The 17,431-nt window shown below is 49.4% G+C and overlaps 1 protein-coding gene across 2 annotated transcripts in view; it reads right to left on the bottom strand.

Annotated features, from left to right (window-relative positions):
• BCL9L (BCL9 like) overlaps nt 1-17,431 on the bottom strand; it is a 102,950-nt gene that overhangs the window by 84,618 nt on the left and 901 nt on the right. The gene's annotated exons all lie outside the window — the stretch shown is intronic.

Below are 17,431 nucleotides of genomic sequence, written 5' to 3' on the forward strand. Positions count from 1 at the left end.
TCACAGCTGAACCGCACCTGTCTCTACTCCAGCCAAACCAATCCAAGCTCCAAATGTCCCAGACCATGTATGTCTGGGCCCTGGGCTCCAGGTGGAGACTAGCCTGGAGGAGGTTTGCCTGTCACAAGCCAGATTGGAGCAAGTGACACCCAGGCTCCCTTAAGCCTTTCGCCTCCACCATCCTCCCTGGATTTTTAACCTACCATTCAGTGAGAGGGAAAGCTGCTTGGATATTAGCCAGCTCCAGGGAAACCACCATTTCAAGGTCCAGTGAAGGAGCCTATCAGAGCAGACGGAAGCTTTGGTTGGGGTGGGGGAGTGATGTAAAGAGCAACTCAGTTCAATGGAAAGCCATTGCAGCCTGCCTACCAGGAGGTGGTGGGGGGAGGAGGCAGCAGATGTCCGCCAAGGGCCCACTATGCTCCAGTCCAGCAATAGGAAGAAGGCAGGGGCTGATGTCACTGCTGCTGCATTGTAACTGAACAAACATGACAGCTTGTGCTGAGAAAGCTTAAGTTGCCTTTTTCCTCCAATAACCACTGCTGTGAGAGATGTGAAGCAGAAATCCCAAGACCCTGAACTCAGGGTCAGAGGAAGAGATCGGGACAGTGATTGGAGAACCTGGATCCAAGGAGGGAAGAGCCCCACAATAAAACCCATTAGTCCCTTAACTAGGAATCTCAGGCAGACACAGCGCAAGTGGCTCTCTCAGTGTATTCGGTGGAGCTGCAGGCCCTTGTGCCAGGGCTGCACTTGGGTCTGAACCCCCCAAAGCCTGGTAGATAATATCTGCCCGGTCTCAACGTAACCAACAGACGGTTACTGAAACTCCTCCCCACCTCGCAGTGGTTGTGGCATAGATGCCTGATGCAGTGATAGTATGTCACTAGGAAAAACAGGAACAGACCCCAGGAGTCCTGACTCCCAGTCCCCAACTTTAAGTACTAGACAATTCTAAACCCTGTCAGGGACTATTCAGGTTTACAGTTTCCTCCCTCCCCCATACACTTGGGAGTGAAGGCCTGTATTTCCCCCCTTCGTTTTTCAAACAGATGATACAGAATGCAGCAGTCATTTCCTTGGCAGGTAGCCAGAGAACCTAGACCAAGCCAAGTCCCTTCTCTGCAGATGTGAGGTATCAGCTGGGCTCTAAGGCAGCACACGTGGTTCTGGTTTCCTGTCTCTGGGTAGAGAAGGTTTTGGCTCCCTTTCTGCAGTATGAGGCAACCTGGGGAAGCTTTGCATTCAGGTTCTCCCTAGTAATACATCCTGCTGGGCACAGTGGCAGAGAGAAGCTTCTAGACCTCAACCCCCACTTTACCTTTAGACTCTGTTTTGTGCCACCTGGGATGTAGAGTCCTAGGGGAAGAGAGTATGGAGAGGGGATAAGGAGCTGAGATAGCATCAGGGCAGAGAGCCTGCTCCATGGCACCAGAGCCCCCATTAGTGACAGAAATCTTGAACCTAGTTCATGTGCCCCCATAGATGCAGAGACTAAACAGCCCAAAAAGGCCAGATTCCCCTCTCATGGCTTGTATTATTCCCAAGGACTTTAAAGCCCCGAGTATAAGTATAGTTGCCTTCCATTTACAGAGGGGAAGACTTGGCCAAGGCCACAGGGTGGACTCTATAGTAAAACCTGAAATGAAACCCAGACCCATTTCCCAACCACTGATTGTGTTGCCTCCCTCAGCTTGTTTCCACTGCTGTTCATATCAAACGATTCCTGGTCTTTTCGGGGGGCAGATAGAGGCATCAGCAAGTATCGGGGCAGATGTGGATCCTCATTAAAAAGTTAATTATATGCAAATTAAATTGGGACTTGTGATTCCTAGCTAGTTGCCAGGGTAGCTTTGGGGTCAGGGCAAAGCATGGGCTCCCCCCCTGCTCTAAGCAAGGATCCCAATATCTCTCCTCCTCAGACCTCAACTCAAGAGTCATACATTTGAAACTAGCCTTGTGAGCTAAAATGTTCCCACTGACATAAGACCAAGATGCAAAACAGAGTTTGGACAACCATAATTCTGCTATGGGAGCAGGGCAGGGCCATGGTCATATCCATCTGACCATCATGTTGGGACGGATGAAAAACAAGACTTTGAGCTGAAAGCTGAGTTTAACAAGTCGGACACTATAGCCAGCCTGATGCGTGTGTGAGGCAAAGGCCTGTTGCCCATAAAGTGATGGAAGGGTAGAAGAAACAATGAGAGCAACAGGCACCTCCAGATCGTTCTCCAGGGGTGTTTATTAGCTTAATTCTCCTCCACTTTATACAAGAAGGAAAATACGAGTCACTGAGTGCCCTGACAACATTCACAAATACAGCTACAAATAGCAACAACAGACTCAGTCATCCAACTGGGCCCCAGCCAACAATGGCCTTAGGTTGCAAACCTAAGCAGCAAGAGGTGGACATTCCCTGGAAAGGGGGAGGGCTGATATGACCCCTGCCACCTCTTCCTGCTGCTTCCAAACAACCAATCATCACTGCAGCCCTACCCAATTTGAGCCTCAGCCCACCTTCATCCATGCCCCAATCACAGCCAGATACCACATAAGGCAAAAAGAAGAACAGGAGTACTTGTGGCACCTTAGAGACTAACAAATTTAATCACATAAGGCAAATTACTGTTCCAGCTGGTTTTGGTGACATGGATACAGAGCGCAGTAGAGACACTGCTGTGTCACTATAACACCTTCTAGGACCTGCAAACACATGAGAGAGGCAAGTATTCTCCCCTTTGACAGATGGGGAAACTGGTGCACAGAGAGGGCTCATAGCGAGGCAGTGACAGTCCGCAGGAGAACCCAGAAGTACCAGAGTAGATTTGTTCAAATTTGGTTGAGGCTTTGTGAAATTAATCTAAAAATTGTGCTATTGCAATTTTAGATTAAAATTTCTAATAAACTGAATAATAAATGCCGGGATTTTAAATGCCACAGCTCCCAGGGGGTTTTATTTTAATTTTACTAAACAATTTTGTAAACAAAATATTGAAACTTAAGGTCCTGACCCTGCAAACATTTAAGTAGGAACTACTCTCAGATCCCCAGTGACTCTCATGTGTAAGCGTTAGCAGCAATCAAGAGTTAAAATTTAATTTTTATTAGAGACTTCTCTTAGTGGCATAAAATTTTTGTTACTTCAAAACAAAATAGCTCCAGCGTTATCAAAGAAAAGTTTAGACTTTCAATACATAAAAGTCACAATAATTTTGTTACTTTTACATAGGCCCAAATTTTCAAAAACAGACTTCTAACTCCATATTTAGGTGCCTACGGTACCTTGAGATTTTCAAAAGCACCTGAAGTGACATAGCAGCACAGTTCCCATTGATGTCAGCATGCAAACGCTGATGGAGTAGCATAGCCTGGTCAAAGCACTGCAACTTTACTGACTTGTGGAAGTTCAATACATCAGAAAGTGTTATCATCTGTAAATATAGCACAAGCTATTTGCTTATCTGTTTTGCATTTGAGTTTGTGTTGTTCTCACAGCAAGGATGCTAATGAAAGGCCTGGACTTATCTTTTTCAGCATAGAAAAGCATTTTAAATGTGAAACTTATTAGCAGGGGAAAAAATTGCTGTGTAAAAACTGAAACTCTACTAACAATTAGGAAACTAATTAAAGAAATAAGTACAAAACATCCACTTCAGCAATTTAAGACTATAAAATGGGAAGCCACTGCTGGCATCATGCAAATAAAAAATCTGTTGGCATTTTTTTTATTTGTTTGTTTTAAAAGCATGATATTTGTCAACCTGGAGAAGTCTCAACTCCCAGTCTCTGGGGCAGTTACTGACACTGTACCACTTAGGGTATGTCTATACTTTGCTTACCGCCGAACCCGGAGGTAAGCAATCGATCTTCTGGGATCGATTTATCGCGTCTTGTCTAGACGCGATAAATCGATCCCGGAAGTGCTCGCCATCGATCCCAGTACTCCTGCTCCGCAAGAGGAGTACGTGGAGTCGACGGGGGAGCCTGCCTGCCGTGTGTGGACCCGTGGTAAGTACTTTGTAGTTCAAAATAAAGTACTCTGTAGTTCAAAATAAAGTACTTCGACTTCAGCTACGTTATTCACGTAGCTGAAGTTGCGTATCTTAGTTCAAACTGGGGGGTTAGTGTGGACCAGCCCACAGATACAGCCATTTGAAACCACATGGGCTGCATGTTCTGAGGCCTGGGGTACACATGCCAACGGCCATTTCATGCCCAACCACCCCCATGCTGTCCCATTCCACCAAAGCTTCCATTCTGAAAGAAGTCTGGTGGCTCACAACCCTAGCAGCTCCCTTCACACATTCAGTGGTGCTCTTCTCTGTAAACCCAGCAGCAGCCAGCTCAGGTGGCACATTTTGTTCTATAAGTAACTGACCATGAGAGAGTCATTTAAAACCCTCCAAGGCCTTTTCTACAACGGGCTTCAGAATTTGGCTATGTACACAGTGGAGGTCATCAGTCTGTGATTTTCGGTTTGGGGCAGAGGGAGGATTTCTCCATGAAGACCAGGATATAGACTAACCCATCCTTTTCCTGGCCAAAAACCAACTCCTGTGCACCATGCTCAAGGGAATCCTGAAACCAGCAGAGCCATTGTGAACACAGCTCTTCCCAAGAGAGCAGATAGGGTCTGTCTCTGAGTCTGGGCTTGAATGGAGGTCATTTAGACTGTGCTTCCAGAGACTGCCAGGAGCCAACATGGCATGCAAAAAACACACACAAAAACAAAAACACAAAAAAAACCAACCCTGACTGTATGTACATGCATGCAGAAACTTCCCCCTGCCCACGTGTGCACATACACACAGTCCCCTCATAAATACACCTCCAGTTCTGTGCTTTATAGCAAAGCACCTACATTGCTGAGAGAGTGGCTGCTTCCCTCATTTTTCAGACCCAAACTTTTCCACTTCCCGCTGTCTAGCCTGGTTTTCAATTACTGGGCATCAGCCCTGTCACTCTGATGTGGAGATAACCCAGTACAGACTTAATACTCCTTCACCAAGTGGCACTGGGAGATATTGAGCCTCAGCCCAAACCAGGGCATGACCCGAGAGTCACTTGGGCAATAGAGGCCTTAGTTCTGGAAGTGCAGACATCAACAGGGGCTACAGGTACTCCTAGAATCGGGCCCCAGACCATGCTAGTTCTGATGTCAAATGGTACTCTGCAGAATCACAAATGCATCACATCCCAGGAGCACCTGGGACCCCGTGCTGCTCCCATCCCACCCTACTATTCCCCTGAAACCAGACACAAGTGGCAGCTGCAAGTTTGAAGGGGAAGGTCCAGTGCTGGATCTAAGTGAGGAAACATTGGGATGGCTGCATTCATACTCCGCAGCTGGGGGGTGGGGTGGGGGGGCAGCCTCCAGGCTTTAGCCCAATAAAATCCAGATTCCACCCATAAAATCTGTTAGAGAAAGTGGGGGGCTGTTGCTCACTTCCCAGGTTGGGGAGGGGAGGTGGCCCATCACTCACTGCCCTGGGGAGGTGTGCCCTCCAGCCCCTGTGCAGCAGAAAACAGGGAGGAATGGGGCACAATTCTGGTGCCTGCTCCCCACTCCTCAACTTGCTTTGGAGGCTGCCAGGCTTGCTGAGGCTGCCACATCAAATAGCCATCCAAAGCCACGCTCCTGACACAAATAACAAACAAGCCCTCAGAGCGGACTAACACAAGCCTTCATCCACCCAGGGCAATGCACTGCCCACATCTGACACTCATTCACTCTGACCGGCAACAGCTGATGCCTACAGATCATGCAGAAACCCCTCCCAACCCAGAGAAGAGGCTGTGCATCTCCCCAGGCAGCTGCATTTTTACATATTCCACCTACCACCCCCTCCTCACAGATCCCTATGGGCCATGAGAAAGGAACCGGCGACACCACTAACGCACACAAGGTAGGAGCTGCATATCAGGCCGCTACACAGCTAGGGTAGCAGCCTGATCACAAGGCATGGACACATGGGCAACCCCCTGCCCAGACACTCTGGCCATGCTAAATCCTAGTCCAAAGGGACCTCACAGCGGAGTGGGTGAGTTCACAAGCTCTGCCTCCTTAACAGGAGACTTTCAACTCCAGGCAGCCACCTCCAATCCAGCCCAGCACAACAGCAACGTGACCAGTTGGCAACTGTTTAATGGTTACCTATAAGCAAACTGGTGGCTTCCAGGAGATAGTGACCATGCCACAACTGATCCCTTGCTGGCAGTTTCAACAGAAGTCCCAGGGAGTCTGCATTCCCCTTTCATTCTAGTCGAGACCACTCCAGAACAAGGAGGCACTCATTCACAGGACAACACAGGGCAGCCTGCTCTGCCCATGTTCTGAGAATAGAGAGGGTGCCAGTCTCCTGGGATAATATTCTGTCCACCTGGGGAGCAGATTCAATCTGTGAACAGACCAGGCTCCTGGACTTCCTTGTGTCAGAAGGACCGTGGTGCTCCTAACCCCTTTTTCCTCACGAGATTATTGCCCAGGCACTATGTCACTAACACATTCTGGGGAGGGACCGTCTAATTGACTCTGCAGGATGGGGCCCTGACCCCAGGTGGGGCCCCTGGGTGCTGCCACAGTAGAAATAATAAAACTCTGGTTTTTATATTTCATTTAAACACATAATTAGCAACGATTAAATGACTAATAACTATCCTAGCAGCCAGTAGCAGAGTTCCCCACTGTCTGTGTGAGGAGCATTTGGACAAGTTCAGGCATCAATGCAAAATTATCCACCCATAGGTGGCCCCCAATTCCTAGCACCTGAGACTTTCCTCCCCTCCCCTCCCACTGAGTCAGCATTATGCCAGCTGGGGGCGAACTTTCCCTGTTCCTCCTCAGCCCCTTCCAGCTCTGCTAAGCACATAGCAACAGATGACAGGTGATTTGTGGGCTGCAGGGGAGAAGGGGAGCTGTTGGGCCTGTCTCCACAGAACTATTCCCCAATAGGAAGCCAGATGCTCAGGTACAGAGGGATTCAGTACTTCATGGAATCCAGGCTGGTGGCCTGGTCCCATGCCACTATCATTCACTCTCCTGCTTCCCCAGGGCCTGTCACTGCTTGGTGGATTCCCCCTATTCTCACTGCCCAAGTCTCTGAAATCTCCTTTGCTCCACCATGCTCCCCACCCCGATGGTCCTTTGCAGGTCTTACCCCATATTGTACACAGCTCTGAAAGGGTGCAGCCATGACAGTTTCACTCTACCATGCACCAATCACTAGCATCCCCACTCCAATGCACATTGGTTGAGGGGGGCAGCGGGTTATGGCAATAAGTGCTATACAAAATCCTTCCTGTCTTCTTTTCCAAGCCTCCCATCCCCCACTCAACTGGGACCCCCTCATAAAAATAAGAAGAGACAGACGTTACTGGCATTTCCTTTCTCTAAAAAGGCTGTAAAATTTTCCGAGCGCAGCCAGAGCGAAGTTTGTCAGGAGCTCAGCTCATTAGGCGGCTGCTCCGGGAGCCCCGCGGGAGGTGCAGGCTGCATAATTCAAAACAGCTTGGACCCTGGAAAAGAAAATAGAAATCAGGCCCCAAGAATGGGGGGAGGTTCTCCTAGGCCCCAAGAATGGGGGGAGGTTCTCAGCTCCAAGTGTAACCCACCCTGCTCTGGGAACACCCCCCTCTGTGGGGCTCTGGAGGAGCCTTGGCCCCATCAGAAGTGCAGTGGCCAGCCCGAGAGGACCTGGCACCAGGCAGAGGAAATTCCAAGCCTGTTGCTTCTGGCAGCCAAGCTGGGCCCTGGCTTAGTCCTCGGCAGCCTGGAAACCGGCTACTCAGCAATTTTCTTGCCATCCAGAGGGCTCATTCTAAACCACAGCTTCACCCCCCTCGAAAACATCACAGCCTGAGAGGCAGAGTGTTCTGGAGGCAAAACTTATTTTTTGAACAACCACCAGCACCAAGGCCCCCAAGCTGGCCTTGGTGACAGTTCTGGAGTTTGGAGCTGCTGCCCCATTTACGTCCAAGGGACAGGGAGGGCAGAAGAAACTTGCTCATCCCAGCCCTGTTTCTCTCCCCAGTTTCTTTGGCCGTGCAGACACTGGACACAAGCAGCTTTCAGCTCATTCTATCCACCCATGCTTGAGCCTAAGCTGTGGCCAGACTAGCTCCACTCACGTCTCGTCTGACTCAATCCTCACTGGGGACCAATACAGGATTGTCTCCTACCAAGGGAAGGAGTGAAAGCAGCTACACCATAGGGCATTACACTGCTTCATCCAGCTCATGTCAGAAAGTCACCTGGAGTTTCATCCCCTGGCTCCTAGTCATTCTCCCTTGGAGCACCCCAAGCGATTCCTTCTCATCCCAACCATTTATGCTCTCAGAAGACTCAGACATTTGGGTCTCCCAAAGCCTCAAACTATGCATATTTAGGGCCCTGCCTAGCCCAAGTTCAAAACCCCAAGCCCACTAATGACAAGAGCCTCACATTATATCATCCCTAAGGAGTCTAGAACACTTTAGTACCCAACTGCATGAGGCAGAGATCACTTTACACACCGTTGAAATGCAGCCATCTCTGGCATAGAGCATGACAGCTGTTTACCACTGCATAAAAACACCACACAATCATTTAGGACAGACAGAGAAGGAGACCTTTGTATCGACTGAGCAAGTTAAACCAGTATTTGCTTTTAAAGAAGACTGAAATGCTCAGTCGAGTCTTTATCTGTATGATGTGCTGATTGACACAGGCCTGGCAGGACAGTTATCACTCCTGGACATAAGTGAGTTGGGGGAATCCACCATAGCCAGGACAGGCCACATACATCTTCACTGCAGACAGGTGCAGCCTCCAATCGGCTTCAGTGGAGTTACACCCCCTTACAAAAGGACTAAATTTGGCTCTAGGGGTTGAAGCTTGACCGATCAGGCAGATTCTTAGAGGAAACATCATGTCCCTGGCAGGCTGGGGTGAGTTATATTGGCAGGGCTAGTGTGGGGGAAACTTGCCCTGCCTCTGCTCAGGCTGCTCCTGCTCTGCAGATAGAGATTGGTGTCTTCTCTAAGACTGCTGGCTTGGAGCCTTTCCACCAGTGTTACGTTCGTATGAGAAAGAACCAAAAATGCGATGACTGGACCTGTGGGTAAAGTCAGCAGGAACTCAATGCAGATACGAGGATGGTGCTCAGTTGACAACCTTGCCAACATTCAGATCCACAAACAACATGCTCTGGGGCAAAGTCCAGCCACTCAGCTCCCTCCCCCAAACAAGGATGCAGCCTTATCTGGAGACAGGGACTGGCATTTTGCTGGAGCATGCCCAGCCCTCTCTACAGCAGGAGAGCGCAGTGCAACAAAACACCCTCTTGCGTCTCTGGCTCCATGGACAACAAATGTAACATGAAGAACAAACACAGGCACAGCGAGGTCCAAATCACTGTTTACTAACTATATACAACATGCAGGTCCTAGCCACACATACACAATGCTGCCCTGATAGGGTGCTAAACACACAACAGAGAGAGCACCATGAGAAGGCTCACAAACGATTTCAAGACATACTATCCAAGTCCTACACATGGCACACCACTTATCAAGCTGGGATGCTTTGAACACAACTAGGTATTTGGATCCCAGAATCCACAGTCATTAGGCCTAACTGAACAGAACACCCAGTAACATATAGGAAGCTACAATGTACTCTCAGAAATGCAAGTAAAACCTGCCATTTCCTTTGCTTACATTTTAAGGAGCATAAAGGCTGTAAACATTCAATATTTTGGGCAGCATCTTTATACAAACTATGTCTTCAAGATACTTTCCAGCTAATTCCTCTCCCTCTGTTTCATTATTTAAAGAGGCAGAGGCAAGGAAGAGGAGAGGTTTTCAGCTGAGCTATAAAAGAGAGCAACTGTGCATGGTTTATTTCAGACAGTAGGAGATAGAGGAGAAGGCTCTTGCAACTAGTAGTAGCAAGGGACAGAGAGACGGGAGTAACAAGGTTAAAAACAAAATCAACCCAACAAGCATCTTTGAGAGTTGGGAGACAGCAGAAAGGCCCATATGTTCTGCTGGGCTCTGCTTGCTCCTCAGCAGCCAAGTGCTGTGACCTCCCACACTCATCAGGCTCAGGGAAGACCAGCAGGCAGAGGCAGAACAAGGAGCACTCTGTGGTTTCACTCGGTATTTCAGGCCATCTCTCATACAGGAGGAGTTTGGCTCCACTTTCCAAGTCTCGCCCTCTCTCTGGCACAGGACGCCAACCTGGCTCCTGGCCCAGGATTCGGCTCCAGTGAAGCTTCTCTTCAACCAGGGAGACACCCCGTCCCCAGGCACAGAATGCAGCCAATTCCTGGAGCTGCTTATCACCTTGGGGAGCATCATCCACAGCCCCACAGCCGAAAACCCCAGAGCAGGCTCCTCACCCCGACTTTCACTAATGCGTACTGGGGTTCAAGGCACCTTGGTGTCATGGTTAGAGCAGGTGATTAGGAGGCCTCGGCTCTATTTCTGCTCTGGGAGGAAGTGGGATCTAGCAATAGAAGCCAGAGAGCCCGAACTCCTGGGTTCTATCCCCCGTTCTGAGAGGCCGTGGGAGTTAGCGGGAGGAGATGGGGGTTGAGCTGAGGCTCTTGTGTTCTGGTCCCTGGTCTGTCACTGACTCTTGAGTCTGAAGAATCTCTCTCTACTCTCAGTACTTCTGATTTTCCCACCTGGAAGACTGAGGGAGCACTGCTGCTCCCTTCCCAAGAGTGCTGGGAGGATTCAGGTTTGTGAAGCACTTGGAGCTCCACAGCTGAGAGGTGCTTCCAAAGAGCCGAGTGTTGTTATTGTTCAGCCTGAAGACGAGCAGGTCCCAGCACTGCCTTCTGGAACCTCATATACCGAGGAACAGATTTGCTTCTCCCAGCCCTGATAGATTCAACATGGAGCAGATCCTGAAGGCCAGACAGAGGCCTGAGCTTCTCAGAGACTGTAGAAGGAAAGAAGCCAAATGGAGCCAGACAGCCAGGGCTGAGATGTCTATCCCCAGGGAAGGGGGTGGGGGGACGGGACTGGAGGAAGGGAATGAGCCACAGGAGGGACTAACAGTTCCTAACAGACAGAGCCCCATCCCTACCACAGAGATCCTGCTCAGACTTTTATAGCTACAGCCAATACCACTGCTTCCTGGGCATGCCTACCACGTCTCATTGCTCACAAGTACCAGTGCTGCAGGATGCATGGGCCATTCTCACTGTGTGCCTGCCCAAACCATCACACCCCACAGGTCCTCCCCCTCTGCTCCCATTCAACAGCAGCAGAGCCAGAGGAGCTGGAACCACAGGCTGGCCTGCCCTCCCACTCTGCCAGGAAGGGCAAAGGGGAGCAGACTCCCCAAGAGAACAGCCTTCCCCTCCAGCAGCAGGCCTGATACAGAGGGAGGCAGTTCCTGGCCCAATTTTCCGCACCCTGGATGGTTCCATTGGATTTGCGGGGTGGGGGGAGGGTAATCAGGGCTCAGAGAGGAGCCCTTCGATTATCCACATCCAGACCCTATCAGCTGGGGAGGAAAAGCCCTCCCCTGCCCCCTCCAGAAGGAACTGACAGCTGAGTATATGAAGGAGGCACCCCATCCCCCACCACTCTCAGTCTGAGCAGCCTCAACAGACTTTCACACTTCCAGTGACCAGCTCCTCGCTGTGAAAAGAATGGGATGTCACTTCCTCCCTGCCCTACCCAGGAGTCTCCAGTCTCTCCTCTGCCTTGCTTCCTTGTAATTGACACGAGCACTGAAGAACCCCACAGGCCATGGCCCTTTCCCAAAGGAGTCTCCAGTGCTGGCCTCTCCCAGCAGGGCGTGCTGTAGGGAGCAGGGCAGGAGTACTGGCTGCAGGAGCACTCATAACTACTCCAGTCCCAAGGGTGTTTCACAGCCCACATCATAACCCAGGCAGCAGCATGTACGGGGCAGGTCTCAACAATGACCTACTCCCACCCATACAAAGGAGGGAGCTGGATGCCAAGCAGAGGGGGAGCAGGGAGCCCTGCTTGGACCTGGTGGGGAGGTGGAATCTCACTGTCCTGGTCTCTGGGAATCGGCGCAGGCCTTGGTTAGTCATGACAAAGCCTGGCTTGTACTGCACAAGCCCCCTTCTCCTCCTGCACTGGAGAACAGAATGCCTGCTGCACTTACAAACACAACCCTGCTTTCCAAGGAAGTTGGATACGTGCACGGGTCCTGGCAACCCGCCCCTTGATTACGTGGCTCTCCCTTAAATCAAAAGCAGGTGCCAGTGACATTAACTGCTTCCTCTGTGCCAACTCCTGACAAGGAATAGTCTGCAGCAGGTACGGGCTCCACAAGGAGGTGACCCCAGATAGAGGTAATTCAGTACCCAAACCCACAATTGGTAACTGGGTCTGACAGAGGACAGGAAAGAAATGGATATCCACGGGGGCTGCCTGGTGCCAAGCAGGTGTCCTGGAGATTGTCCTGTGGAAACACACCATCTGGGAGAGAATCTCCAATAAGGTCCATCTGACTTGGCCAGTTCTGGTTCACAGGGGAAGGCTGGGCAAGGACAATAGAGATCAGCACATAGACTGACACCCTACCCTCCTCCAGCATTTCTCAGACAGGAAACCAAGGCATTTTACATGCACAACTCCCTAGGAGGTATTTACAGATGGGAAACTGAGGCACCAATAGCAGGAATGACTTGTCCAAGGGTCACACCAGGAGTCATAGATGGATTCAATTCTTGGTTCTAAGAATCCTGATTTCCAGCCTTCCCTGCCTCCCCCATCCTTATCCCCCCCAGCCCACACCAATATATCTTGTGGTTACTATCAGAAATGGAGAAGGACAAGCAGCAGCCAAACTCCTAGGTCCTTTGCTCCAAGATGTGTGTGTTTCCCCGGGCAGTCTGAACCAGTGACTTCTGGGGTCATTTTTATCCAGGATTCACAAGTTCAACCCTGTGGAGAAGTGAGACACAAACAGCTCAGGGAACTTGTACTGGCCAGTCAGCACCTTCCACAGGAGAGAAATAAATCAGGTTGCAGTTGGCTGAAAACTGGAAGGGACCAAGGCGTATAGTCTATGCCAGAAAAGAGTGTGTTTGCCAATAAAGCTTACCCCACTTTCCCAAACAAACTAAGCTATATCTGCAAACGCATTTCCCCCCATAACTGCATCTACACTAGAGCTTTTGCTGGTATAAAAATGTCATTAACCCCTCCCCACCGCCCCCCATCCCCAACACACACACTCTCCTAACAGAGATTACTATCCCAGCAACAGCTTTCATTACAGACCTGTCCTGAGTCTCTACCCCTGCAAGGGCAGGGTCCAGCACCCTGAGGAGAGGATGCAGTGGCTGATATAATGCTGGGTCTTTGCCAGAACACCGCCATGTGGAAAACCACAGCTGAAGGGCAACTTCCAGGGTCCTGTTCAGTTGAGACTCGGGGCGGTGGGTATTTCTGGGCAGACATCCAAGGTGACCAGCATGGCCATCTTATGCCATCACGGCTCTGATCTTAGAATTACCTGAACAAAGGAGCAGGAAAATGGATGAGCAAAGCCTCACATGGTCCCCACAGCATGTGGGATGGGTAGAAAATGAGCCTCAACTTTGTGCCAAACTGGAAAATGTTTTTACAGAAGAGTGACAGTGAAGGGTCTGGAAACGGTAAGTCAGCAGCGAAGAGCCAAAAAGAGCTATGTCTGTCTGACCTGGCCACCGGATGACTGGCAGTGGAATGCAATTGCTGCCCACAAGGCTGTGATTCTTGGATAGGTCCAAGAGCACAAGCAAATGAGGGGAGGATTCATCCAGAAGACTCATTCCATGGAAGAATCATTTCTCTAAGGGACTAGGTGTCCATTACTCAAGACATTCACAGCTGAAATGGACAGACACCAGGAGAATGGAGAGCCGGGATCCAGTCTGCCTTGCTCACTAGGGATGGTCCCAACCAGTCTTCCCCACCTGTAGAGTTCATTTCTACTTCTAGATCCCCACAAGGACAGACAGACAGAGAGCAAACAAGCAGGCAGCAGTACAGAGATGGGTAAAGTCTCACTCACCAGAGCGGATGAGCCCGATGCCACCAGCTAAGGCAGCAAAAGGAAACATGTCATGGTGTTGGCCATAAGTATTGGCCATAAGTAAGAGACCAGGCACAAGAAATGCTGATGAGACTGGCAGTGACTTGGACTTTGCAACTGTTGTACCTGACAGGGGAAGATGCATCAGACCTGGGGTGGGTGGGGGTGGGTTAAACCCAGACAAAATAACTGCAGAAAAATTCCTTGGCCTCCAGGCTGCATGGGCAAGGAATGTAGCTGAGGTACCTTGGTGAGGTAAAGGAGAGCCTTCTGTCTAGGTAAGAAGCAGCTATGATAAAAGGGGAATACCCCGTCAGGCATCTTCACTCAGGAAATAGAGCTGCAAGGGTGAGAACTCAGGGGATGCTGGCAGGAAGGTGGACTTCAGGGCAGAAGAGAAGGCAAAGATCCCTTCCCAGAATACCAAAACTTTGAGAAGCTTGTGCAAACTGGGTTGAATTGTCCGCAAAAGAGACAGACAGAGCTGACAAAGTCTTAGAGGTCCCAAACAAGTACAAGTCCAGTACTTGGCCTCAGGCTCAGTCACAAATTACTCCAGATTTACACTAGTGGAACCAAAGCAGAGTTTAGTTCCAATGCATTCTAGGCAGTCAGCAGCTACACTGAGACAGCATTGCCTAGCGATTAGAAAACAGGACTGTGAGCCACTAACTCCCATAAGTGCTGGTACTAGACGTGCTGCTGCATCATATACAGGGTTTACATTTGGGTTCAATGGCTCTCAACACCTGTGCTATACAAATTGTTCCAGCACCCCCTGTAATGCCTGAGTTTTAATCTCAGCTCTGACACTGCCTTGGGTGATCTTGGGTAAGTCCAAATACTTGAAGATTTGGGTAACTTCAAATACTAGGCCTCACTTTCCTCCCCATCTGTAAAATGGGGCAATAGGACCCATCTTACAGGAGATGAGTTAATAGGTAGAAGGCTTTAAAGTAATATTTTGTGCAATGTGCATGGGGTCAGACTAGATGATCATGATGGCCCCTTCTGGGCTTAAAGTCTACAAGTATATATTATTAGCCTCCAGCAACAGGGTTTAAAAAAAAAAAAAATCTTGGTTTTAAGCCTGTATTCTTTTAAGTATATTTTTGATATTCTTCCTATAAACCCTCACCCAGAAAAAGATTAAGTTCTGGTTTTGGATTTAGAGAGAACTGAAACATGATTAAGGCACAAAAACTGTGAAAAACAAGATCGATTTCTCCTCAGCTCACTATGCAATATAGCTAGAGAGGGAGGAGAGGGCATCGCAGGATATTTATGTCCAGCAGAAATGGTAGATTAGATGTAAAAAAATATATCTATAGTATTAAGGGTTTGGATGCTCAGTTTTGATACAGACTCACCATGTGACCTTGGGCAAATCACTTCTCCTCTCTGTGCCTCAGTTTCCTTCTCCCTCACTGTGTAAAAGTAGGGAGAACAACGCACACCCTCCTTTGCAAAGATCTTTGCAATTGATGGCATGTCATTATTTCCTGCTTGGCATGAAGCAGCATTTGGAAAGGGTGGCGAGAAATCAGGGCTGTGTTCACAGGAGACTAGAGTCCACAGGTCAAGAGTAAGCAGCTAAAACCCTCGTATTCCATTCCATTCCAGCAACGCAGTCCTAAGCGTGCAGTTGTTTGTGCCTTCAGTGTTGGCAATGCTCTGCCTTACATGCCCAGGACGCAGGTGTATGACACCACAGCGGAACACCATGTCATGTAGCACTGCCCCAAGGCATACAGACGCTGCATACTACACCACAACAGCATGCCCTGTCATGTAGCATTACTTACATGTACAGAAATGCAGACCTCTCAGGTTTCTACCCCAGCAAGTGGCTGCTAGCACAAAGCAGCGCAGGGGCAACTTCACCACCTCCTCAACACAAAACAGTGAAGGGCACACTAATGTGGATTTGGATGGGGGAGGGAAGGTTAATGCAGAAGAAAAAAGGAGCTTTGCTCTTTGCAAACTGACCAGGCATCCTTCCTTCCCAAGTGAGGACAGTGAGCAGCCCCTGGTATGATATTCCAGGGAATGGGGAGAGCTTTTCCCTGTTGTCTATTTCACTGTTAAGAGAACGGCCAAAATTGGAACCATTTATCCAGACGCTACCTGAACTTCAATAGTTCCAGATAAAATGGACCCCAGCTCCAAGCCACCCCAGGGTTTGGACCCAACTGGTGACGACTTGTGAAACCCAGATCTGTCTCAGACAGAGCAGGCCAGGCCTGGAGCATATGGGGAAAGCTGGGTGCATGGCAGATAAGCCTGTCACACCTGTAGCAGAGCCATCAATGAGAGTACTCTGACCCCGCTCTTGGAACTGCTGCCAGTGACAGTGCCCTCACAAAGAGGAAGCACTGCAGCCTAAGAGAATGAGTGTCCAAACATAAAAACTAAGCATCAAGGGCCAAAGAGAATGGAGATGAGGCTCATCACGTGCCCAGAGAGAGGGAGGTGCAGATAGGGCCTCTGTCCCATACATCCCCAAGTCAAAAAACTCTCCATGCAGTGAGGAGTGAACAGAAATATTTAGAGGGCTGGATCCCCTGCATCATTGCTCCAGAGCTGTAGGCAAGTGCCCTCTGCACATTGCAAACTGAGCAGAAAGGACAGAAATGAGATACTGGGAAAACCACCCAATACATCCAGGCTCTTCTGAGGCCAGTGCCCTTTCCACAAGAAGTTCTTGTCACCTCTGTCTAGGAACCTCTCAATGCTGCCACCTCCACCCCCTAAAAACAAAACAGCTCCATGGGAGTTGTAGTACAATGTCAGATTACGCCTCTGTAAAGCCAGCTGCAGGCGCTAATCTATTACTTTGCCATGCTGCATTTGCTGACTGGCCTATGTTCAGTCTCTATGCACAGCAGTCTGCAGCCCACCATGATTTCTGAGCACATGAACAAAAATAAGAGAAAAGCAAAGACTTCTGCTTGAGTAGCCAGACAAACAAGAGAAAGGAAAAGACTACAGCGACCAGAAGCCTTTGGGGCCACGCAGCCAACCTTCAGTTGCCAAAGGGCCTGCCTGCTCTCTTCACACTGGCTGTACTTTGATTCAATTCAGTGACTTCTACCCAGTCACTGGATGCCTGTGCTGTCCATCACCCCCTGCCTATTGCCAGCTAGGCTGACTGAAAATGACAGCCATAATCAAAGATCTGGGCTTTGAGGTGATGTTCAAAAGAAACTGTCAATTTCTCACAAAAATAACACACAGACATAGAATTGTACTCCAAGTCAGCAGCCCAAGATGAGCTCCCAGAGCAGCCCTGCATACCAACAGGCAGCAAGGGAGGGCACTTCCTCACAAACAAAAACAAAAAAGCAAGACGACCTTTAATTTTAAATTCAAAACAAT

This window comes from Malaclemys terrapin, chromosome 15, assembly GCF_027887155.1.
Source record: "Malaclemys terrapin pileata isolate rMalTer1 chromosome 15, rMalTer1.hap1, whole genome shotgun sequence".
Taxonomy (NCBI): Eukaryota; Metazoa; Chordata; order Testudines; family Emydidae; genus Malaclemys; species Malaclemys terrapin.